Source organism: Xenopus laevis, chromosome 6L, assembly GCF_017654675.1.
Source record: "Xenopus laevis strain J_2021 chromosome 6L, Xenopus_laevis_v10.1, whole genome shotgun sequence".
In the NCBI taxonomy this organism is placed as follows: Eukaryota; Metazoa; Chordata; class Amphibia; order Anura; family Pipidae; genus Xenopus; species Xenopus laevis.
Window position 1 is genome coordinate 98,727,392 of NC_054381.1, and position 26,685 is coordinate 98,754,076.

Below are 26,685 nucleotides of genomic sequence, written 5' to 3' on the forward strand. Positions count from 1 at the left end.
ACATATAGTAAAAACTGTATCAGAACAATTGTATAAAGGGCTACAAGTGTATGTTATAGAGGAGTAAGATAAAAAATACTGAGGTTAGAAATATGCATATGCATATACAATGAGGGGTGTAACTACAGATGAAGCAGACTCTGTGGCTGCAGGGGGATAGGGGTCCATGAGGCCCTAATTAATGAACAATTTCAAAATATATTTGTATATAAACTGGACAACCTCTGGACATGATGGGGGCCCTAAAATGAATTTGCTGTGTGGCCCAGTAAAATCTAGCTACGCCACTGACTACAATACCTCACTGCCGAGGGCACAGTCATGCCCTGCAGAACATCTACTTTATAGGTATATGTGGCACACCAGTTGTAGAGGTTTTGGTCAATACTCTCATAGAACCTCTCCACACTGCAAAGCTTATAAAAAATAGACCATGGCTGATGTGTGTAATTACTCTTATATACAAATTATATTTTGTTGAATTTAAAGGGATCATGTTTGTAACCCATAAATCCAATAATTCACCAAACCTTTTTGGATCCTCGCCCACATGGAATTCTATAATAGTATTTTGTTGGAGGTTCTAGCCTCTTTAAAAATATAAAAGTTATAGAGGAGCCAGAAAAGGCTTTGGTTGACAGTAAAAGTTTCTTTATCAAGGGTCGAATTTCGAAGTGAAAAAAAACGTCGAAATTCGACCATCGAATAGGATAGTACAACATTCAAAGTCGAATTCGAAGGATTTTTAAGATCGTACGATCGTCCTATGATCGGACTACGATCGTACTTCGAATCGAATGATTCGAATGATTTAATCGTACAATTGTACGATTTTACAAAAAAATCCTTTGACTTCTCAAAACTTAGCCAAATACTGGCTATAGGTTCTAGGAGGTCCCCATAGGCTAACATAGCAATTCGGCAGGTTAAAGGTGGCGAAGTGTCGAAGTCGAATATTTTTAAAGAGACAGTACTTCGATTATCAAATGGTCAAATAGTCAAAGCATTTTCACTTCGAATCGAAGTTGAATTTGGCCTATTCAATGGTCGAAGTACCCAAAAATGACTTCGAAATTCGAAGTTTTTGAATTAGAATATTCACTTCAAATTCACTTTGACCCTTAGTAAATGTGCCCCTAAGTGTAGAATTTAAAAGTGAGAACCTTTGAGCAATATGATAGTTAGTGAGCAAAATATAGAATATAAAATATAGAATAATGACTTAGCACAATAGTTACTTTACATTTTATAAATCTTGCCCTTTATTTGGAGTACTGTTGTATGTATTAATGACCATGAATTATGCTCTTGCCTAAAGCTTTGGATTATAGCCTTGCTGTAATCATCATGTGAGCGAATGGTCTCAAATGAGTCTTACTATACCCTTAAAGCTTTTATAACCCTACAATGTGTCATATCAGAAACATAATAATTTGGTTGTTGCATAATTGAAAATTGAAAAATTGAAAGTTGAAATATTTTTTTAAAAAAAAAGTATAATACATACAGATAGTGTGGGCGAATTTGCACAAATTCGCGAAACAGCGCCTCCTTTTTGACGCTGGTGTCCGTTTTTGACAGTGGCGTCCGTTTTTTTGACAACAGCGAATTTTCGCTGCCGTTGCGGAAATTCACCGCAAATTCGCGCCTGCCGAATAAATTCATCCATCACTACATACAGATAATATAAGTCCATTCATCTGTATACCATGAAGCTTTTTGCAAGTGGGACCTGTCAGTGCATATCGAAATATGAGCCTGTCTTTCAACTGGATTGAGAATCAGGCCTTGTTACATAATTAGATTTATCTTCTCTTTTTTTTTTAAATGAAAGCAATGAATTCATCAATTTTCACCCAAACAAAACAGTCTCTTCATTGTTCTTTGACTGATAACAAGATACAAATTCCTCCTAGACTGCTGTCAGTTTGGCAATGGGACCTGGAGCCAGTCACCCCTTCCTGCGTGTTCTTTGCTTCACACAGCTTTTGTGGATACTTCGATAGCACCTGTCTGGGCTTACATCCAAACTGTCCCAGACTAGAAAATCCTGGGGTGTATTCCATTACCTTCAGATCATGTCATGCTGGAAGCTTTCACTCACTCTACAGCAATGAAATCCCAGTTTGCTTATTTCTGGAAGGGCTATTGCTTCAGTGAATTGTAATGTTAAAATATGCAGTATTATAAATATATATATATAATTTGTCTAATGTTACATAGGTATAAATCCACAGATTAGTACCGCAAAGAAAGTTTTTCTTTCTTTCAAATGCACCTGTGCCAATGAATAAATACACAAAATTAAAGCTAGCTTGAAGCAGTACAGCTGTTTCACTCATTATGGTATGTGCAATTCTTCCAAAAAGGTTGGCTCAGAGTGGCACAACATGACTTTATGTTTTGTATAGAAAAGAGGTGACCAGCTATCTCCTAGAGCCACAATTAATCTGGCCATACAGTAACTAGTCCCAATAGGATAGTTAGTCTGAACCTTAATAGCAGCACTTGTGTTATGTTTACTGCATTTGGTATGGTATAAAGTTTGCAGTAAATGGAAGTAGCAATAGTTTAGTCTATTACGGCTATTGATATTCAAGCATTCAATTATTAAAAGGAAACTATCGTCATTGACTCTCCCGTAGTAAATATTAAAAGCCTGACAGTATTTTATGCTGTAGAAAACATAACATCACATCATTTGATTGCCATATCTATGTATATGTTGTAAATCTGCAAAACAAGTGTTTACAGTCTCACTTATGTGAGTCCAAGAGTCTAATGGGGTAATGTAATAAAAGGTGCAAAGTTTCCTACTGGCCTAGTAACCCATGGCAACCAGTTACAAGGTATGTTTTTTTATGGTCAGTTGTTTGAACATATACTACATCTGAAGGATCGCTATGGGTTTCTAGACTTGGACAAACGTGACTTTCATTACATAACCCTGTAAGTTGTTGACATTTGAAGGCTGCATTCATTGGAATATTCCTTGGTGGAGGCTTGGGTCATTGGTCATTTGGAAGGGTTGTTCTTACCTTGTTTATCTGTGACATGAGTAGTTTGAGAGTGCTACTCTGTGATGGGGTGTCAATGACTGGGCAGCTTATTAGACTTTAGAAAACTGATATGCCATTGAAGTACTGCCACTGAAACTTTTTATTCACTTGTTTAACAATTACATCAATAGAAATCTATCTAGACACAGTTCTACAGGCAAGGTTTGGTTTCATTTTTCTGTTGGGCACTGTATAAAAAGAGAGGCTCACATGTAGCATTCTTTCCAGTGCTATTCAGTTAAACAGGTGTAATTGAGATAGCAGGAAGTGAGTAGAAATGGATTCAAGACATTGGTTAATGTGAAGTGTGCAGCAGCAACTAAAGATACGTAAGGAGCAGGATGTTGGAAACATTACCAATGATACAAGGTGTAGCTGAGTGATGATTAAAAAAAACAATTAAAAAAAAAAGAATTTTGTAGGCATAAAGACAAGCACTATCTTAAAGAGAAATGGCCTGGAAGAAATGGCCAAGCTTAGCATTGAGACAATTTACAAGTAGAGGCTCACCAGGAAATCATGGAGTGCTGTAACATAAATAGTCTCATACAAAGACACACAAGACTGCTGGCCTGTAGCCATTTGTAGATGGGTGACATAGCATACAAATGTGACCCCACAAAATAAATTGGTACTGTAAATAGTAGGAACCAGATCACAAAATAAACACCAATTTGCATGCGGCCTGAAATGGAGATAGAAGATGGACCTGATGCCCTCATGAACCACAAACATATGTACAGTAAATAACAAGTCTGACAGAAAGGATGTCAGAAGGCTATTAGAAGAATTCAAACATTTGTTGAAAGAGCCAGTGAACAGATGTATAGCCATGTCCCATTTGGACTAATAGGTATGTGGTAAGTTTATGAAGAAGACAGACACCCATCAGAGTAAATCCTTGGCAGTAGTGTCATGTTAATTCATTGCAGAAATGCTTTGTGCATTGAGGGTTATTTTAAAACTGATAGCCTCCACGGCATGCTCAAACTAGTCTGATTATTAAACAGCAGTTGTAACTGATGCTGGAGGCTGGTCATACAGTTGCCATCTGGGTTGAGGAACAAGGTTGTTTATCAGTCTATGAGGCTTATTTAGCAATTGGCCTCATTAGGGCAGTCTGATTGCCTTAAAGGAGAACTAAATCCTAACTAGAGAAGTAGAGTAGAAATGATGTACATTATGTTTTGGGCTTCTACACCAGCCCAAGGCAACCACAGCCCTTTAGCAGTGAAAATATGTGCTTCCAAAGATGTTCCTGTAGCTCTTCATCTTCTTTTCTGCTGATTTACTGCACATGCTCCGTGCTGCTGTCACTTACTGGACTTAGGAACCAAGGCACAATATACTGAATATATATATGATATAAATGTCAAATTACAAATTGACACACACATTGGCAGACGTGTTGAACAAACTGCCTGAAAGTCTAATAGTCTCACTCATTCAATCTGGAATAAAAATCATTTATCTAGTCATTGGCCTGTGCAGATCTAAACATAGGTAAGTGCTATTTGTCCATCTGTGCAGATGCACAGCATCAGACCATCTGGCACACAGGTTTATAAGTCCGATATCTGCAAAGCCCATGTATGGCCACATATAGGGGCACATTTACTTAGGGTCGAATATCGAGGGTTAATTAACCCTCGATATTCGACCATCGACGTTAAATCCTTCGACTTCGAATATCGAAGTCGAAGGATTTAGAGCAATTCATTCGATTGAACGATCGAAGGAATAATCGTTCGATCGAACAAGTAAATCCTTCGAATTGAATGATTCAAAGGATTTTAATCCATCGATCTAACGATTTTCCTTCGATCAGAAATTGGCTAGAAAGCCTATGGGGACCTTCCCCATAGGCTAACACTGATGCTCGGTAGGTTTTAGGTGGCAAAGTAGGTGGTCGAAGTTTTTTTAAAGAGACCGTACTTTGACTATCAAATGGTCAAATAGTCGAACGATTTTTAGTTCGAATCGTTCGATTCGAAGTCATAGTCGAAGGTCGAAGTAGCCAATTCGATGGTCGAAGTAGCCAAAAAAAATACTTCAAAATTCAAAGTATTTTTTATTTTGTGCCCCTTAGTCTCGTACATACATTCAAATGAACAGACTAGTACATACTAATGTAGAAAAAAATGGAAGACAACATTTACTTACAAACCGCACATTCCTCTGTTAATTGGTGCCATGCTACATAGGTATGAAATTGAAATCAGTTGAAATTTTAGAAAACACAATAGATAGAAAATGAATATCAAATGCATATAAAGCTACCAGGTGCCGGTTAAATGCTGGTTTGTGTTTTATGGAAGTTACATTTTGCTTTCCAGCTTCTACAGGCAGATGTTATACAGTACATGCAAGCTTGTATTTATCTTCATTCAGTTTATAGAACAGCTCTGTTTTAACTCATGCTTCTACAGAAATCATGCATTGTTTTAAAAGTCTTCTACTGTCACTGTTGTCTGTAGACCTCCACTGAACTTTAATAAGGTCACCTTTGATCAGTTTAAGGAAGTCATATATAGTTCTTTTCAGTTTCATTTATCAATTGTATCTCTGGTAGTTTTAACAGACCATTCACAAATCTTCTGTACCCAATGCATTCCAAAGAGTAGAAAGATATAGCATACCTCCCAACATTTTGGAAGTAAAAAGAGGGACAACAAATTTTTTTCCGCACGTAGCGCAGCAATTTTTTGACCACACCCCTTTCTGTGGCCACACCCCCTAATTACCATGTTTGTTTTACAAAATTTGGCAGGTTATGCTTCAGGCAGGTGCCTCTTCTGCCTACCCCTAGTTCTGGTCCTGGTTGACAGCAGCAGGAAGGATAACCCCAATCATTTACAAAGACTCTCTTTGCTGGGTGCAATACATTGGTGAATGTCGACGGCCTCTCTCCCAAACAATCAGCATTAGATGTTAAACTAAAATTGGACTTTAGCTTTATTGCAGCAGTTTATTTGTTTCCACACCATAATGGTTCGTTATTTCCACTGCTTAAAGATTTCCAGGTACTGAAATAAAACTCAGGGTGCTATTAAGAAATTTCAGAGCAAGATAAAAACTATGAACCACATATTAACGTTGACATGGTGGATGATTTTTCTGTTTCCTTTACTTCTGCAGGGAAATGCAGAAGCTGGTTGCTGTATGTTTTCCTGTATTGGTATATTTGACAAATGATCCGCCTATAGGAAGTAGGTAGGCCAATAATCCCCCTATTATGAATTTAAGTGAGTTGTGTGGAGATACTTGTGGTTAAGACAGTTGAAAAGCATTGTCTGCTCTATTGACTAACTCTTCCTGAAAGGCAAACATGTACAGAACTAGGTGACTATAGTCTTGGGATATCTGTGTGTAAAAGTATTTTCTGAAATGTGTTTGGTTTTTTTTCACTCTCCTGCTGTATTTTTATACCAGATTTCGGTATATAGGAACCTTGGCAACATGTCAGTAGCACATCCATATTTTGAAGAGAAACCACATTCTCAGCTGGAACAATCATTTGGCTACTGTGACATTTTCACCAGTTTCACCAGGCAACCTTTAGCTGGTGACAAGTGTGGCATTTTTAATGAAAATGTAAAGTTTGGTTTCAGGTTGTACTTTGGGCTCAATACATATATATCAAGGATGGGAGGGGGTCATTACTAATTTGGGGTTGTCTGATGAACTCCTGGGTCTCCTGTTGAAAACACATTGGTGGTCCAACAAATGAACTGATGGCTATACCTGTACTTGCAATCAAATATACAAAGCACTTTGCATTGCATGTATGTACTATTCTACGTTATCCTGCTCACCATTTAAGACCTCTGGAAGGTCCAACTGTTTTTCATCGATGTACATGCCTGATCTTTAATAAAAACAAGTTGAAAAAAAAAAATATATATACAAAGCACATTCTGGAAATGGTAAACAAATTATTATAGACAGCTAGCACATGTCAAAGATGACCACTCACATTTAAATGCAAACCAAATTATAAGGAAATGGACAAATGATAGGGTCAAAACAATATATACATGGAATGCACTGAGGATATTTATATTATATTTCTTTTTCTTCATCAGTGATATTCTTCATCTTTATATTTGCAATATCTACCTAATACCTAATACTCATGGGTTTTAATGACTGGATCTTTACCTAGAATTCAGTGCCAGAACGAGGCACCTTACAGAGCCAGGTGTATTTATTCTGTAATAATGGGAACCACTATTATTAAACACAGATGGAGAGCGCTTCAAATAATTATGTGGGTTGTCAAGATAATTTTGTGCACCTGAGCTAATTAGCATCTGGCATACAGTGACAAAGGGGTTGGTCATTTTTTCAATCCAAGCACATCTTTTATGTTTATTTACTATAATTCTCTCCTTTGATTGTGTACGGTAGGGAAGATTAAAATTACTTTTTATAGAAAAAAGCATTGACTGCAATCTTCAAGGCTTCAATCACCTACAACTATAAAAGAGTTTTTATATATGTTTGCATGTAGGAGTACATAAATTGGCCTTTATTTTGGCAATAGTTATCATAAACTATGCTGTATCTAAAGTTATTCAGTAGGTGCACCTACACATCTTTCCTTTTGTTTTATTAACACACAGTGTAACAGCTTACCCTGGTGATCTAGTGGGGGGGCGGCAGGGACACATGCCGCCCCCTCGGCGGGGACGCCCACCACGCGTCCATCTTCATCCGGTGCCTGGTGACTTAGGGCACGCGCGGTGCTCCTCTGCTGTATTTATGGGCGCATGCATGCTGGCGTCTTGACGCCAGTGCGCAAGGGCGTGAAATTCAAATATTTAAAGGGGTATTGTATCGTTTTTCATTGCCCCCCGTTATAGGTTTGTTCCTGGTGCCTTTAGCTTTTGCTATTCTGATCTTGATTCTGTTGTGACCCCTGCGTGTTCCTGACGATTCTGACCTCTGTATCCTGATCCATTGCCTGAACTTCAACCATTTCTTCTGCTATATCCTTCTGATTGATCTCCTGGTTTTGACCCTTGCCTGCCTGACCTTGCTTTGAACGCTGCCTGCCCAGACCCAGCCTGATTTGTTTACCCTCACTTTCTGCCTGCCTCGACCCGGCCAGTTCCGACTACAATTCTGTCTACACCTTGTACCACGACCTTCTGTCCAAAGACTTTGCTAACAGTCATGCCCCTCTGCTTATCCAGAACCTCTAGCCTTGCACCTCTCGTTTAAGTCCTGGTGGCATCCAAGTAGCTGAGGGCTCCTCCCGAGGCCAACGGCGGTCACACTACAGGTGAAGCACGAGCCGAGACCAGGGTACTTGGCATTTGTTCTGGTGTTGGGTGCTGATCGTGACACACAGCTACCATCTGGATTTGGACATTCTATTAAAGCTCTAATACTGTATGCATGCAACATGAATGTTCTGATTATTTTGTTTATAGAGACTCACACAGTTTGAGATGCTCTGTTCAGTCCTGCTGGAGCTGATTAAATTGCAATTACGCTGGACAGCTCTTGTTTGGTTTTTAAAGCAGTTTTTTTTTGGTCAAGTTAAACAAATATACTATGTATCCCCCTTACCTAGAAAATGTGTGTGTGTTTATATTTGTGTGTATGTATGTGTGTGTGTGTATGTATATATATATATATATATATATATATATATATATATATATATATATATATATATATATATATAAAACTTTGTATTCAAGAAACTGGCACTCCCATGTAAAAACTTCAATTATATATTGTGTTGTACTTCAAATAATTGAAGATTTTACATGGGAGTGCCGGTTTCTTGAACACAAAGTTATATAAATATATTTTAACTGTGCACCCCGGCTATATAGGCCGCAACCATGTTTGCCTTGGAGTGCGAATACTCACTGGACTGTGATATATATATATATATATATATATATATATATATATATATATATATATATATATATATATATATATATATATATGCAATAATTGAGCAGCAATGTCTGCATTCACAGGTCTTAAAAAGTTAATTATGGAAAAGAACTGACATTTCGACTTGCACTTTATCAAAGGCTAGAGTGCTAGCTGAAACTGCTTTTTAATAAATCACTTTTTAAGACCTGTGAGTGAGGACATTGCTGTTCAATTATTCTATATTTTATGAGTGCACCCAGGCATTTTGATTTTTTGTAACGCGAGTGCCGGCTAATCTTGATGCTATTTATATATATATATATATATATATATATATATATATATATATATATATATATATATATATATATATATATATATATATATATGTATGTATGTATATATATATATATATATATGTATTGAGAAAGGTCCCAGACAGGATCGAAACATTGACAATAAATTCTTTTTGTGTTTGACTACATTATGAAGTCCTGGAGTGCATCAATTACGGAGAATAAATAAATATATATATATATATATATATATATATATATATATATATATATATATATATATATATATATATACACATACATATTTTCCCTTTAACAAATGTTATTTTGTTATATAAAGTACAAATTAAATAGCTAGTGCTAATAATTACAAATAGACTCTTTCCATGTCTCTGTAAATCTATCTGGTGGTAATGTTTTGCCCATATTAGCAGATTTTATTTTGTTGGGATAGTGAATTCCCTTTACAATCCACATTGTAATATGAGTATTTACCAGACTGATTGCAGATGAGTCAGCAGGAATTTTCCCAGATGCCTTAGTCATATGAAATGTACAAGCTACACTATGCTACAGCAGTATCTTCATACAATAGGGAGGTGCTGATATGGAGCAAATATTTAAAGGGACATGGAATTTGATAATCTGTTAACTGCCAAACCATAATTATAATTCAAATTTCAGTTAATTTGTATGTGCTTAAATGTTATGAGCAGCTAAAATTTGCATGATCTTTAGGCTATACGGATACAAGTCCAAGCATAACCCTCTTCTCACCAGATTTATTTGTATTTTATGAATTGGTTTTAATTGCGTCTAATGCATTTTACTGTGCCTACACATTTGTATGTTATGGGGATTTGGATCTATCTATCTATCTATCTATCTATCTATCTATCTATCTATCTATCATGTATTAAGAGATAAAATAACTCTACTATAGATATCACATGTGTTCATTTACAAGCTAGGTGACATGGTTGAATCAGCAACATAGAAAATTAGCTGCTGTGAAAAAGTTACCTAAACAAAATATAGCAGCATATTGTGAAAGATAAACAAACAACTGGAATAGCCTATATAATCTAATGGCTGGTTTGTAAATGTAGCTTGCTGCAATTGGTAAATTGCAAGCAAAGGAGAATGGCCACAGAAGTAAAGAGGTAGTATGCAATGTTTATTACACCAACAACTGGTATGTGGTTGCTCAAGGGTATATTTAGTTATGTCCCATTTTATGTAGCTGTCTGTACTGCTAACATTGCACTTGTCCAGTGATACAGAATACAGTCAAACTTCTTAAATTAGAGCTTGAATCTAAAACAATATTGTAACTCTGACAATACAATCAAAATAATACATAAACATCTCTGTATCAGGAATGAGATATATATTTGTATTTATGACATGCTAGTATCAAGATAAACCTTAGTGCTGTGGTGCATCCGTAGATACAGATATGAAAATAAATGAGATGATAATGTTTCCTGAATGTGTGGCTAGATGTTGCTCCATATAGCATTGCTGGTGAGCCTGAGCTTTGCAGACACATTTGACTCTGTAGTGACTGATGGCAGTGATGCCCATAGGTTATGTGACAGCATTACTCGGTACACTGGAGCTGACGCTTTAGCACATTGAAATCAAGCTCCTGCTGCTGATAGGGAGGTGTTGATACATACTGTATTCAGGATTTGTGTGAATGAGTTTCTCAGTCTGTGTAACACTTGGGTTCCATTAAATCTGCATCTTAGCCTGTTCCTCCTTAGACTCATTGCTTTGCTGTCCCTTAAGTATGTTCTATTTCAGCAGCAGTTGTACAGGAGATGTGTCCGTGCTCTGCGATAGCCAATCATTCCACTGCTATGGCACAAAGCCGGTAATGCCGCTTGGGTTTTATTAGAACAATAACATTGATTTAGGAGCAAAGCAGAGAAGATTAAAATATAGGAGATTTAATGGTAGTTTAGGAGGGTGACAGTAAGGCAGCCACAGATGGCAGGCCAAAAGAACAGGAGCTCTATTTGCAATATAAACCTGTGCATATACCAATTGTTTCATACAAGCTGCTGTTTAACCTGTGTAACTAATGAATACACATAGCTGCACAGAACAGTGACCTTGAAATCACACTCCGTCCTACTGCACTATGAGCTACCATGAAGAAAAACAGACAGATAGATAAGACAGACAGATGATAGATAGATAGATAGATAGATAGATAGATAGATAGAACCATTTAATTAGGGGACATGAAGGCTTATTCATGTTGTAAGGGGCATATAGCATTTTTTTTTTAAATCACTCTTAATACATGGTGAATTATACATAGTAACTTATTTCCATTTGCACTTTGTTATCTTTAGAAAATGCCAACTTTATGAAAGCTCCCCATAAATCTTCACTTCTTGTTATCATGTTACTACTGGGGTGGGCATGTCCTAAAACTAATTTTCAACAAAAACAGTAGAATGTGGGAATGTAAAAATTCTACTGAGTTTTGACAATTCGATTTTATTAATGATTCTCCCCAAGTAGAATTTGGAATTCATTCAAATTTAAGGGAGTTTAAAAAAACTCACATGAATTCGAAATTTGACCCTTGATAAATGTGCCTCTTAGTCTTATTAACACCATTTCCACAGTACAAATGCTTTTATTCACTTCTGAATCTACTGTAGTTAGATCTTAATAACTGTGTGCATACATCTCAAGGGCATAAAGGAGAACTAAACTCTAAAAATGTTTACATTTAAAAATGCCTTATTTTACATTCTGAACTTATAGCACCAGCCTAAAATTTCTCAATAAAATCTCAATAGCAGCAATTATCCAGGACTTCAAGCTTGTCACAGGGGGTCACCATCTTGGAAAGTGTCTGTGGGCTCTGAGTAGCTGTTGAAAAGCTAAGCTGATGGGGTCATCGCAAAATTTACAAGCAGAAAATGAGGTTTGCCTGTAATATAAGCAGATAGCACAGAAGCCCAAAACATAATGTACAACATTTCTAGCTACTTCTTTAGTTAGGCTTTAGCTCTCCTTTAAGCGAAGGGTGAACTATCACTTTCATCCTTTGATAATAATGCTCATAAAACTCTCATAGTAGTTAAAAGAGAGAGATGGCGTTTTATGGCGAACTGTGGCAAGCTCTAGTTTCACACTTTGCCTTTATCTGTACATAGTTTTTGTTTTGTATTTACTGAGAAATTAGCCAGTTTCCCTCTGTGTCACACTTTTTCTATGTGGAAAACTTTTCCACTGGCCCAATAAAAATCTATACGTACGCATGATAAGATAGCGATTGTGATGAGTGAATGTTTCCATCTGATGATACAGAAGATCACAATTAAGACCTTGAATCTTTACCTTTAAAGGTTTTCTTGCAAATAATGCTAAAGTCTGTTTGTTTTCATACACAGACAACAGTTTTGTATTGATCATTCACCCTTGCACAGCTGTTTAACAGAAACACAACATGGACATGGCAAAACTTTCGTTTCACAATTTAAACTGAATTTATTTTGCCACTGCATTTCACTTGCGTGGGAAGAAGGTGCAGTCCCTGATATGTATTTGTTTCAGTTGGTAACTGCTGAAGCTCTGAAGTTTATTAGAGATACAAGTATGCTCTCCTTTGTCATATATTGTCTGCCTCCAGTCTGTTTACTACATGGTATGTATTCATTTCAATTTTTAATTAATTCTTACCATATTGTGACAGGTCCTATAGTGTTTACTACATTTCTATATTTAAGTAAATAAAAACTGTTAAAGATAAGAGAAGTATGTCACGTTCAGCTATTAAATGGGTTGTTTACCTTCGTATTAATTTTTAGTATGATGTAGAGAGTGATATTCTGAGACAATTCACATTGGGTTTTTCATTTTTTGATTATTTGTGGTTTTTGCTTGTAATTCAGCTTTTTATTCAGCTCCAGTTTGCAGTTTCAGCAATCTGGTTGCTTGGGTCCAAATTATCCTAGCACCATGCATTGATTTGAATACGAGACAGGAATATGAGTATTAGAGGGCCTGAATAGAAAAGCAGCAACACATTTGTAGCCTTACAGAGCATTTGTGTTTTGATGGAGTCAGAAGAATAAAGCAAATAATTCAGAAACTATGAAAAAGAAAAGTCAACTTAAAAGTTGCTTAGAATTAGCCATTCTATGACATACGAAAAGTTAACTTAAAGCGGAAACACCCCTTTAAAAATGTATGTAGGGTACATAAATACACAATTAAATTCTAAGGGTACCTATATCCTGTCTGTTGTCTGTGGTGTTGCCTGAAAGAGGAAAATATGGGAGGTTTTAAAGCAAAGAAGAGAAAAGGTTTGTGGCAAATGGCATGTCATGTTTTTTAATCTTAAGATTTATATCTCTAGTATTGACAAACGCTTTAGGGTCTCCTGCATTTCTCTGGACACCCTGTTCCTTCTAAACATGGATGTCCTGCCTTTCACTGTCATTTCTCAGTAAAAGCAATGGTTTCCATCAAACACAAGTGATTAGCATACCACCAAGCAGCCACACTGGAGGATTATAATATAACCCCTGTGGCTGTACTGACTTGCCAATAATGTCACATGACAGAGTGTAATGAGACCGAGGAGCTTTGCTGCTCTCTGCGGCCTTGTTAAGTTTAATAGCCAACTACTTACTATTTGGCTCACTTTATTCATGGAAAACCTACGCACTTAACAGTTATGGCTGAGGTCCCAAGATTCTGTTGTATCAATTCTGTCAATAAATTGTGAAAGACAGAACTATTAAGGAGTTGTGTGTGTCCTCAACGCTGTAGTTTGGAGCAGTAGAATGTGGCCCCCAAGCTAAGCTCTGGATCTGCCTCTTCATGAAATAGAATAGATGCCATTGTACTTCAGCTTCATTTGCTATGTATTATCCCCACGCTTCTGTAAAACATAGAATGCGGTGCTAATATTTTACTTGCAGAGAATTCTGGCATCTGTCCAGCTGTGCTCAGAAAATGCACCCTCTGTGCACCTAAAGAGTAACTTATTGTAACTACAGATTAGTCAGACTGGATTCATTATCAAAAAGTTAAAAATAAATACTTTTCTATATAGGCATATTGCACCATTTTGTACAATTTCCTCAAATATTGTTCTAGTATAAAATGGTGCAATATGGAGTGCACCTACTTCCTCAATCTTGATGCCCTTTGTGATTTACTTTCATTCTTGTCCAATTTCAGTGCGACTTCTGTTCCCCTTCAGAACAGTAATGCAGGAAACCCATTAACCTTAATTTTAATCAAACAATTTCAATTTTTCAAAATGATTTCCTTTTTCTCTGTAATAATAAACCAGCACATTGTACTCAATACTACTTAACATATAATTAATCCTTATTGAATTCAAAACAATTCTATTGGGTTTATTTAATGTTTAAATAATTTTTAGAAGGTATAAAGATTCAAATTATAGAAAGATCACTTATCTGGAAAACTAAAGGTTTCAAGCAATCTGGACAACCGGTCCCATACTTGTAGTACACTGTCGGTCTAAGGGAGCCTGGTGTGCCATCTTAGGATCCTGTAGCAAGTTATCCCTGCTTTAGATTTTTAGTTAAATTAAATTAGAGCTGAGGTGAAGACATTAGGCTGACTTTTCAATTATATATAAATATTTAAGTTGGTCTTAGCCACACACTCAGTGCTAAAGAATTCTGAATGTGTACTCCTTCTGTTTAGACACATATTGAAGGATTATACAGAAGGAATTTTGGATTCTGTTCCCAGGAATTTTCATTTGAATCTTTTCCAAAACTGATTTATTTTGTTCTGTAAATAGACTAAACAGAGACAAAGTCTTTAGGCATAACTACCTTTCCTCATTCCATCTCTAGTGCTGGCCCGTGACCATTGAATATATAGAAAAGAGATTACTGTAGAGCCTTGGTCTCAAATCAGATAAAACGCATTAGGCATTTCCATTCTGCATCCCTCCACCCCTCTGTAATATTAGAACTCCCAACACCCTAAAACATCCTTTTTAATGCTTATGCTGTGAATTGCAATTCAGCAGTTACACACAGTTTGGACATCTCTGTGACTGCTTGTAAATAGTTAAAGGAATCAAAAAAATTTTGTGATCTTTGTTTGTGTTGGGGACAGAACCCAGCTTTGGGGCTCTTCTTGTTCTTCTTTACAAAAATAAATACTGTATGATATGGATTTATAAGTTCTCAAAATGATAAATCAAACACAAATGGCATAACTAAAGCAAATAAAGTGATGTCTTGCATGAAAAGGGCATTAACTTAATACATTAAAACATAATTTTGCCTCTTTATAGGTCCCTGGTAAGGCCTCATCTGGAGTATGCAGTGCAGTTTTGGGCTCCAGTCCTTAAGAGGGATATAAATGAGCTGGAGAGAGTGCAGAGACGTGCAACTAAATTGGTTAAGGGGATGGAAGATTTAAACTATGAGGGTAGATTGTCATGGTTGGGGTTGTTTTCTCTGGAGAAAAGACACTTGCAAGGGGATATGATTACACTTTACAAGTACATTAGAGGGCATTATAGACCGCTAGTAGATCTGTTTTTCCATAAAATGGATCATCGGACCAGAGGCCGCTCCTTTAGACTAGGAAAAGACCTTTCATTTGAAGGAGTGTAGTTGGTTCTTCACAATCAGGACAGTGAGGTTGTGAAATGCCCTGCTGGATGATGTTGTGATGGCTGATTCTGTTAACACCTTTAAGAGGGGCTTGGATGATTTTTTTTGGACAAGCATAATATCCAACGGTAAAGGTAGATATATAATTTCAGTGGGTGTGTGTAGGTATGTGTGCTGGGATTCATTTGAAGGGGTTGAACTTGATGGACTTTGGTCTTTTTTCAACCCAACTTAACTATGTAACTAACTAACTATGTAACCCAAAGAAATAAGTATACCAATGCAGATAGTAATGGAGCATCTATAGGCAAGAATTGATATTTTCCTGTTGGTTGGCTCTGAACGAAATAAAAGCTGACAAATTATTAATGATGTAATCAGGCAAACCCTGCGGTAGTATAACAACTTGGCACAGATGGTTGGATTTTAGAGACATTTGCTCATGTTTCCAGCAGTAAGGGCAAGAATGGTATAAGCATGTTTGGCATCTTTGCCTATATAAAAGCAGGGGACTTAGATTGTAAACTCCAGTGGGCAGGGGCTGATGTGAATGATGGTAAATATGTGTAAAGTGCTGTGTAATATGTTGGCACTATATTAATTAAGAATAATAATTATGCACAAAATATGTTGGCTGCATTTTATATGTAGAATAATAAGGTGTAATAAGGCATGTGTATTTCTATTAAGAATGGCTTGAGCAGACACCATGCATACTATGTGATTACGTGCCTAGGCAGGTGTGGGTGACCTGTCTGGGATATGAATGTTCTTTGTCATTATGGAGGCGACTGTGTGTGAGTCACAGCATTGATAGCGGCTTTGATGAAATACTGTAGCTGCATCAAAACTCTTTATAGCATATTAAATGAAACCTACATTGCATCCTACACTCAGCTAGCATAAATGCTGCATTTGATAGCATACATTTTCAAATATAATACTTTAGGGTGTATGGGTGTATGTGTCAGCCACCTAAATGAACCAGTAAAAAATATGCAAACAAAAAATGTAACTGTAGTAATAAAAGCTATATATATATGACCCTCATTGGTTTCCGTATCTGAATCTGTAACTGTTCAGCTAACACAACACTTGAATGTATTCAGAGCAGTCAAAACTATAGGCTTTTAGTATCAAGGTAAGAACGTAAGGGTAAAGACATGTCCTACTACAGTCCAATATACCAAAGTGGACAAAATAACAGTGTGTGATGTTCTTTTGCTGAGAAAGGGGGGAGACAACACAAAAGTTAAGAACCTAGTTTAATTTTAGTCCTTAGGTAGATGATATTAACTGACATCTTGCTAAATTATTCCTGTACTGCAGAGAATCAAGTGATAATTATTGTTATAAATCCCTGAGAGTTGCTGTTTATTACTTCCACAAATTAATTTGCAGGGTCAGATTTTTTGGAGCTTTGCATTTGGAATTTAGGGTCTCGGCAAAAAGCATTACTTTCCTCACACCTTCCCTTATGTCCAGCATGGGTACTTAGGTTTGTCTCCATCCAGATACTTAAAAAATATTTTGGCAAATTCTCTCTGAAAGTTTTGTGGAATATTTTAAGTTTCAGATGCTGTTTTACTGCAAATGACACCAGTTTAGCATTTCTTTGGCTTTCACAATTCACCAAGGACATACACAACACTCAGGAGGTTATTTATCAAGCTCCAAATATCCGAACCTCGAATAATTCGTAGTTTTGGAAGCAAAAATTTTTTTTTAAAGATTTATTAAAGTCCGATGGTCTAAAAATTCAGAATCCGAAACTCCTGCATCTAAAAGCTCTCGAGGTCCTGTATAAGTCAATGGGAAAGGTCCCAGTGTCTGCGCTGTTGTGCGGTGATGTCCGTACCGATATCCGATAATTTCGGGGTTTCGCCGCAAAATAACTTCGAAAAGATCGTACTTTTTGCTGAAAAAACCTCATTTGTCAATAACTTTTCTCAAAATAATCTGAGCAACAAAACGTCATGACAAAATTAAGCATCAATTCAAATCATACAATTGATGCTCTGAAAACTAGATTTTTTTGGATTATTGGATGAAAACCCTGATTTTTTCAGGTTATCCAGCGCAGATCACAATGTCAAGAAACAACTTCAGGGACATCTGCTATTGACTTCTACATGACCTTGACAGGTTTGAGATAGCGTATTTTAGGAATCGGATTTTTAGCAAAATTTGGGGAACGATAAATCTCTAAAAAAATTTCTTCCATGAAAAATTTGAGTTTTCCCCTTAAAAACATTGACCATAAAAATCTAGGTTTGATAAATGGACCCCTTAATGTATGGCGATCTAAATTACAGAAAGACCCCTTATACGGAAACCCCAGGTCCAGAGCATTCTGGATAGCAGGTCCCCTGTAATATTTTACTGAAGATCAGACCTAGATTTAGGTCTCAGAGAATATACCTTATGCCATGCTTTAATTTGATTTATTCCTGTTTCAACTTAACTATAATACTTTCAAAAATTTCACAATAAATAAGCAATTGTTGAAAATGATGTCATTAACTTGATATTTTTACTGCTTCATAATAAAACCCTTAACAAAATAGGATTAAAACAGGCCCATCTGACCTGTTCCAAAACTCATGCATTGCTTGTTTCTGTTAGTTATATGCTTATCCCACACATGTTTAAATGCCCTTAGCTTTTGATGTTTCTACTTATGCTGTAGGCTGCTACACAACACAGTTATTCCCGAGTAGCTAAGAAGGTTGTCATTGCTGAAATCACTCCTCCATCTCGGTTTGAAGTGGATATGTAATAATGTAGCAGTGTCGTCTAAAGCAGGGAGCTCCTGGCTGAGAGAAGCTGGCAAAGAATGAGGTCAACAGACTGCTTGTGCCATGTATCTTTGCATGGAATTAGGCTTCCCTTCAATACCCTTATGTTCAGATTCCGGTACAGTATATCACATCAGTCCCCGTGAAGAATGGGAACAGAACACGAGCTGTCAGCCTTTATACATTTTGAGCATTAACCCATTAACTGAATAATCCTTCTCAAGTTATTTGCTAAAGGAAAATATAATAGGTGCCCTATTAAAGAATCTTACCAAACTGCCATATAGATCAATAAATATTCATTCTCAACTCAGCATTTTGTGTTATTCTATGTGCTCCTTCAGAGATCACCTTACAGGAAATAATGCAAGTGTGTGAGTAAGACACAGCTCTGCCCATTCATTGACTGATGTAACTTAGCAAGTATAAGTGCCCTTGGTTTCTGTGTGAGCACACAAACAAACTAGATGGTGGAGCTTAGTGCTTAAAATAGCAGTTTTTCAATTTCATATTATCTAATGGCACATGCTGTTAGAAAAGTATATTTTTCATGAAAAGGCTTTATTTATATGAAACAATGTTTTACACATACAGTATTTTATAGAGGCCTGCAATGGTAGCTATGCATTATTCTTGCAAAAATGAGTCCTTGACCAAAATGGTAGTTTGTGCCTGAGATTCCTTTTCCAGGGTCACACGAATGTTCTCTAAACTTAAAGCCCTGCTTCTGATCCATTGAGTGAATGCTTACTTCTTTAGTAGGTTAATGATTGGCCCACTGCAGTGGAAAGAGGATAATTATTTAAATGTCCTGTGAAATGGAGAGGAATAAGTATCCCCTGTGTCTTCATAACTATGACCTCCTGGACAGTGAAGAAGGGGGTCTATGAATGTGAAACTAAAATGTACCATTGTTGCCTCAGTATTTGCTTCATCTCCATGTGCACTAATACATTTATATACATTAGATTGTGATTGGTTTGCAATACTTTCAGGATCCGTACAAAGATTTACTGTCTTTTTGGTATGAGCAGATGAACTAAAGCAATGGCCATCCATTGAGATAAGAACAAACAAGAGTATTCTTATCATTGGATACCTTGATGGTCAAGAGGTCTGTTTTAGTTAAGCAAGAATACATTGCATTTATAATATAGTATCTATTTACCGTCATTTGGATGGGATGTCAAAAAATTTCTGAAATTATTTTCAATGTTGCCATTTTATTGATAGCTTTATTGGCTACTTGGATGTAAATGTGATTCTTGCTGTGTTTCTATTACTTTCTTTCTAAAGGCAAAGGCAGGCTTGTTCTCGGGGTTCAAGGAACCCTTGTACCTCTAGGGAGGGAGAAATGCCTCCCAACATTTGAAAATTAGTAAGAAATATTTACTTACAAGCATTTCACTGCAGCACATATAATTATAACACCCCTGTTTTGTCACAAGATATTAGGCACTGAATATTTAGAAGAGGATGCTCCAGTACTAATAAATGCCCAAATGACTTATATCTTGTATATACATGAGTAGTTGACCTTTTTACTTTACCGCATAAAGATGTGTCAGATGACATTATGTTTCAGTTATTCTTAACACTTCTCTGTACCAAATGTGCATTACTGTTAAAAAGTCTATATCCAAGGGGAAATACCTTTTTTTGGTGCACTCTTTTATTAGTGTTATACCCCTGTGTCATATGTGTCTTGGCTGAATCAAATGCCCACTCTATAAAAGACAAAGGATATCCCCATTTCAAAAAACATTCTTTCATTGTTGTGATTTACATTTCCCTTTCATTATCATCTGTACAATTTCCTGCATAAACTGGTAAATTTACCCTTAATTTTTTTGTATGGGGGCTGTCAAATCTTAGCAATGTGATATTTATGATATCAGTCGGCTCTTTTCCCTTATCGTGCGAAAATTCATTTTGTACAATATTATCTGTGCGTCTATGGCCACTTTTATTTAGCAATACATTTTAGTAGACCAGTGACCCTCCCTTCTACATACATGTATACCATTTATAATGTAACCAACCAAATGCAATTATGTGGGATCTCAACCAGGCCCAGTTTTTTGGCAAGGGCTTAGGACAAAGCTGGCCTCTGGGAGCTCCTACAAGAAATCTGGCCATGATCTCAACCTCCTTTAATTGTTCCCCAAACTGTCCAGTATCCTGTACATAACTGGGTAAACCATATTCCATAAATCCTTCAAAGGGGTGGTTCATCTTTAAGTTAACTTTTGGTATCTTGCAGAATGGCAAATTCTAACCAACTTTTCAATTGGTCTTCATTTTTTATTTCTTATAGCTTTTGAATTATTTGCTGCCTTCTTCTGACTCGTTACAGCTTTCAAATGGGGGTCACTGAACCCATTTAAAAAGAAATGCTCTCTAAGGCTAAAATATAATTGTTATTGCCCCTTTTTATTGCTCGTCTTTTTATTCAGTCCTTCTCCTATTCATATTCCAGTCTCTTATTCAAATCAATGCATGGTTGCTAGGGTAATTTGGACCATATCAATTGCTGAAAGTGCAAACTGTAGCGTTGCTAAAGAAATGCTGACTAACTCAAAAACTACAAATAATAAAAAATAAAAAAAACAATTGAAAATCGTCGAAGAATCTCACGTCGTATTAAAAGATAATTTAAAGGCGAACAGCCCCTTTAAATGCAAATCCTTAAATTGCCCAAATGGATATGTAATCAAATTAACAGCAGACACTATCGGTCAATAAGACGGATCAATTACAATGATGTGGATTTTATCTGAATAGAAAAGAGTGTTGAGAATTCACAATATCTAAAAGTTCAGATGATGACAGCCAGTTGTTACTCAAACCAACATGTAAAATTGCCTTTCATTTTTTGTCATAATGTGGCACCGGGTTAAACATCAACGGCTGATACGCTGATCTATTCAGATAACATTCTATTTATTGCTGGGCATGTATTTATTGTACATTTATTGTACAGCACCGTAGAATATGTTAATGCTTTATGAATATGTGATAATAATAATTCTTGATTTAGTAACATCAAAACATCAGCCATAGGCATCCTTACTTGAATGGCACTGATTAGAAAAATTGCATCAACTTTCAAAAAGTTTTATCACACTATGCAAGATGGAACCTAATGTAATAATGTGTCAGTGGTAAAATAGTCTGGATAAAGGAAAACATACTGCTTGTTAAAAGGGAAGAAAGGAAAATCTAATGAAAGTCAAATAGGTTTGGAAATGGTACTTCAGCTGTATAAACTGTAAAATGCTAATGCTGGGTACCTAAACAGCATTGGGAGGATACATGAGAGCCGTCAGAAAGCTGATATATTAATCCATTGCTTTCTTCTGTTTGTGTCAGGGATGAACAGCTGGGAATTGTTGACCGATAAGTACTGGGCAGGTTATTTTCAGAATATTTATTAATTATCTGGAAGAAGGCCTGGAAAAAAACAGTCTCAGATTTTGCAGATTATACAACATTTTGTCAGTTGATAAATACAGAGAGACTTCATATTTCTTTAGACACATTAGTTAAGATGTTGACTCTTGGCTGACATAATTCAATGCAGTTAAAGTAATTTTGTCAAACATGTACCATCATTTGTATATTGTATGTATATATAAATAGGCAAAAATGATATTTCCTTGTCATTTAAATTGTTTTATAAATGCTGTCAATATTTAAATTACCTGGTCCTTCCTGCAGCCATATTTACAGGAAAGGAGAAATGAAAAAAATAAGTGGGCAGTATCTGGCACCTAAAATCTGCTGCCTTCAATGCTAATTGGTCTGACAAGGCCTCCCAGAGAACCATCTGAATCCATTGAAAACAGGAGTATATTTAATAAATATTTATATGTTTAATATTTTTGTTTATCAGTGTTGGCTCCTAGCATCCAAACTATAGTAACAACTGTTTAGAAAATATTTTCTGGAGAAATCATTGATATATATATATATACCTTGTTTTGTCCTTCTTACTTTTGTAAACATAAATGTGTGCAAAACCAACAGTGCAAAATCTGAATTATATCAGAAATGACTTCTTTTGTAATAGTCTTTAACTAACAATAAACTGGGATGCCATGATATTTACACTAAATGGATTTTGACCTGCAAAGCATTACTTTGTGTTTCTAAAGTTGTGCAAAGGCTCTATGCATGGCTTTTTGTATCACCAATGATACAATGATACCCCCAAAATATAATTGTTTGGAAGCAGTTAAATGAGGAAGTGGAACTGTAACATTTCCTGTTTTTTACCATAAATATTAACTTGATTGCCTGTTCTTCCAAAGAAAACTCCATTCTTCTAAACAGTCTTCTGACTACAAGAGAAATACAAGCAGTAATGTCTTTCAATAAAAATGACATATGCATGCCAGAGTATTCAGAACCACACACTGATGTTTAGTATAGCCACCTGGTTAAAATAACAGTTTTCTCTATGTTGGCATGAGTGCCTATTCATTTTGTGCACTGATAATGAGTGATGAATTACAATTCTTGATAGATTTATATCACCTTATTTAAGTTATATTGTAATTTAGGTTAAAAAAATTGCACATGTCCATCAAGTTCAATAAAAGCTGTGTAACTGCTAGATGATCAAGAGGAGGGCCTCTTCAATTAGCTTCAGGCACTGTCGGACTGGCCTACAGGGATATCAGGAAAAGTCCCGGTGGGCCAAGGTGTCAGTGGGCCCTCATGCTGCTAGACATTTGACCTATTTCATGGCCATTCCCTATTTCTATGAAAACAAAGTGGCTAAATAGATGGAATAATAGATTATAGTATGTAAAGAAAAGGAGAATAGATAAGTGCGGAAAGGAAGAATAATAGTACTAAGAGTGGGGCCCCTGGTCTAAGATTAATTGGTGGGCCCCTAGTCAAAGGTTTTTAGGTGGGCCCTTACTGACTCCAAGAGTGCAGTTGGATCAGTCCCTGAAACAACATTGTGCTAAGAGCTCATTTAACTAACCCTGTACTTTCTCCCATGCTTCAAACTAGTGTATATATATTTGGGAACAACGCATGGAGCACTTGACATTTTATGAAATTGTCAAATTGTCAAATGTACAGGCAGGGGAGATATATATATATATGTATATATATATATATATATATACCTGTGTATATATATATATATATATATATATATATATCTGTGTGTATATATATATATATATATATATATATATATATATATATATATATATATATATATATATATATATATATATATATATATATATATATATATATATATATATTGTATACGTAGGGGGCTATTTATCAAAGTCAGAATTTATTTCAATATTTTCAAACTCTGATCAAATCCGCTCAGGTTTCTTACGCTTATTTATTACATTTTCCCGAAAATTTGCTTTGTGGCTAAAAATCTGATTTTCAAGATCTGATTTTCACGAATTTCACGATTTTTTCAGAATTTTCACTCAAACGTCAGGGTATTGCATGATTTTTGCATTCAGAGTTTAGTAAATAACCCCCTAAATGTTAGATACTTGACATGAATGTTCATTCTTTAGCAAAACATGTTGGTAGCTGGGAGTTCTACAAGACTTCAAAGGCTAAAGGTTTTGCCCTCTGGCTCCCTGCCTTTCTTACCTTTTTTTCTTTTAACTCTATATATGAGTTAACACTTACATTACAATGGGTAAAAACTTATGTACAGTATAAAGCTATATAATGGATTTTGACATATTTATTGTATAGGGAAGTGTAAAATGCTGGTATAAAGAAAAGTGTAAGCTGGGGGAAAAAGCATTTAAAAGTTAGCATGAGTACCACTGCTGTTTACACAGCTTTTTCTTAGCACTTTCTCTATTTTACAACTAATATAACGTTTTTTCTTTTTCTTTTTCTTTTTACTCAGTCTGGTGGTTATGGTGGTAGAGAAGCCTCATGAACTATCTACATGCACAAGTTATGCCAAGAAATAAAACCAAGACTGGTAAGCTCATTTTATTTCAGCATTTACTATTGTTTTTGTGAACTATCTACTGTTGGTTACACACTACAGTATGCACAATTCTACTCAATGTACAAAACATTCAGCCTAAAGCATAACATACTTTCATGAATGTTCCAATGATACCAAAAGCTGCGAATCTATATAAATCTTCCCTTTTGGCATTTGTTCTCATCCATGTATATTTGTTAGCAAGATTATTATGAAACCATCTTCACTGATCTTGAGCATATTTTTCTATTTTCTCCAATGCAATAAATTACTTTTTTTTAAAAAATCTCAAAATATTCATCTAAACATTTTCAAAAAATTACTTTGCCTAAGCCAGTATGTCGCCAGGGCTACAATTCCACTCCCCAGCCCCACAAAAACAGCTTGGAACAATAATATTCTAATAATAATATTTTATTACACTCTAATAGTTTTCACACATTATTGTGTTATGTTATAGACTTTCCTGACATGTTAAGCCTCTGCCTCCTTAAGCTTATAGTATCATTTCACTATATGAGACATGGGCAGATTGCTGACAATCACGAATGCTTATTAGTAAAGCAGATGGGAAATTTATCTCATGAGAATAATATTAATAAATGCAAAGAAGACAAAAGAATGCAAATCACCAGTTACTGTCACCATGCTGCCTCATATTCCTTTGTGTTATTTTATACTTTTTAGTCTACTTTTGATAAAGTTATTGTATAAATTAGATACAGCTATGGGTCTATTAGAGATCAATTATTTTTTTTACATTTGTGGTTATACCCAATGGAAAATTTTATTCAATTATTCAATCCTTCTGGTTTCCTATCATACCCTGTGGGCTGCGAATATAACAATGGTGGCAATAGAACAGATCAAGGATCCCCAACCAATGACTCGTAAGCAACATGTTGCTTACCTAGCCCTTGGATGTTGCTCCCAGTGGCCTCAAAGCAGTTGTTTTTTTTGAATTCCTGGTTTAAAGGCAAGTTTTAGTTCCATAAAAAACAGGTATACTGCAAAACAAAGCCTCCTGTAGGATGCCAGTCCACATAGGGGCTTCCAAATAGTCAATCACAGCTCTTATATGGCAACAGGGCCAGATTTGTCCTGAGGGCGCCCGGAGGCCGGCATCCTCCTAGCCACCCTCCCTCTCAAAGGATAGCACTCATGCGCATCCTGTCTTCTTGCCAGAGCACTACCTCCAAACGGCTAGTGCTCCGGAATCAAACTAATTGCGTGTGTGGATGGGTAGCATGCCACCCCTTAATTGATGCCGCCATAGGCTCAGGTCTGTTTGACAACCAAAGAACTTTTTTTCATGCTTGTGTTGCTCCACAAATCTTGTTATATTTGAATGTGGCTAAAGGATAAAAAAGGGTTGGGGACCCCCCGGTCCAGCTGCTCTATTTTTGTCTTTGAACAGTTCACATTATTGTGTGAGGCAAGGAACATCATCATGGACTGATGCCCAAAAAGGTTGCAGCTTTTCTAGAACACTTGAAAGCCATTGGAAAGCAGGAGGAGAGAACTTTAACAGAGAACTAAGACTTAACAAAGTAGTTGGCTAGAAATGCTACGCGTTCTATTTTGGGCTTCTTTACTAGCCCAAAGTGATCATATGTCCATATGAATATTTGTGCCTGTAAATATGTTCCCAGCAGCTCCCATCTTCTCCTCTGTAGATACATAGCACATGATCAGGACTTCTGGAATGGCTTACCATATCGAGCATATACACATCATGATACAAGGTTAATTAGTAATGCATTTTGACTTATATTAAATGAAAGTTTAGCAATGTTCCCTGCATCAGTTTTATATAAAATAACCTAATTTTGGGCTTGGTTATTTCTGATATTCCCAAAGTTTAGTTTCTTCACAGCTGCCCAGAGCAATAGATCACAATGAACATGTGCAGTGCCACTGACACTAAAAAGACTCCCTAACAAGATCTAAGATGGGGAGCTACTGGGGACAAATTTGAGGGCCTGTATT

At 36.1% G+C, this 26,685-nt stretch overlaps 1 protein-coding gene across 6 annotated transcripts in view; it reads left to right on the forward strand.

Annotated features, from left to right (window-relative positions):
* Positions 1-26,685, forward strand: part of atxn1.L (ataxin 1 L homeolog) — a 165,618-nt gene that overhangs the window by 56,247 nt on the left and 82,686 nt on the right. For all 6 annotated transcript variants that reach the window (XM_018267813.2, XM_018267817.2, XM_018267818.2 and 3 more), the window contains one exon: positions 24,610-24,687. The gene's annotated coding sequence lies outside the window, so the exon portion shown is untranslated. The remainder of the gene's footprint in view (positions 1-24,609; positions 24,688-26,685) is intronic.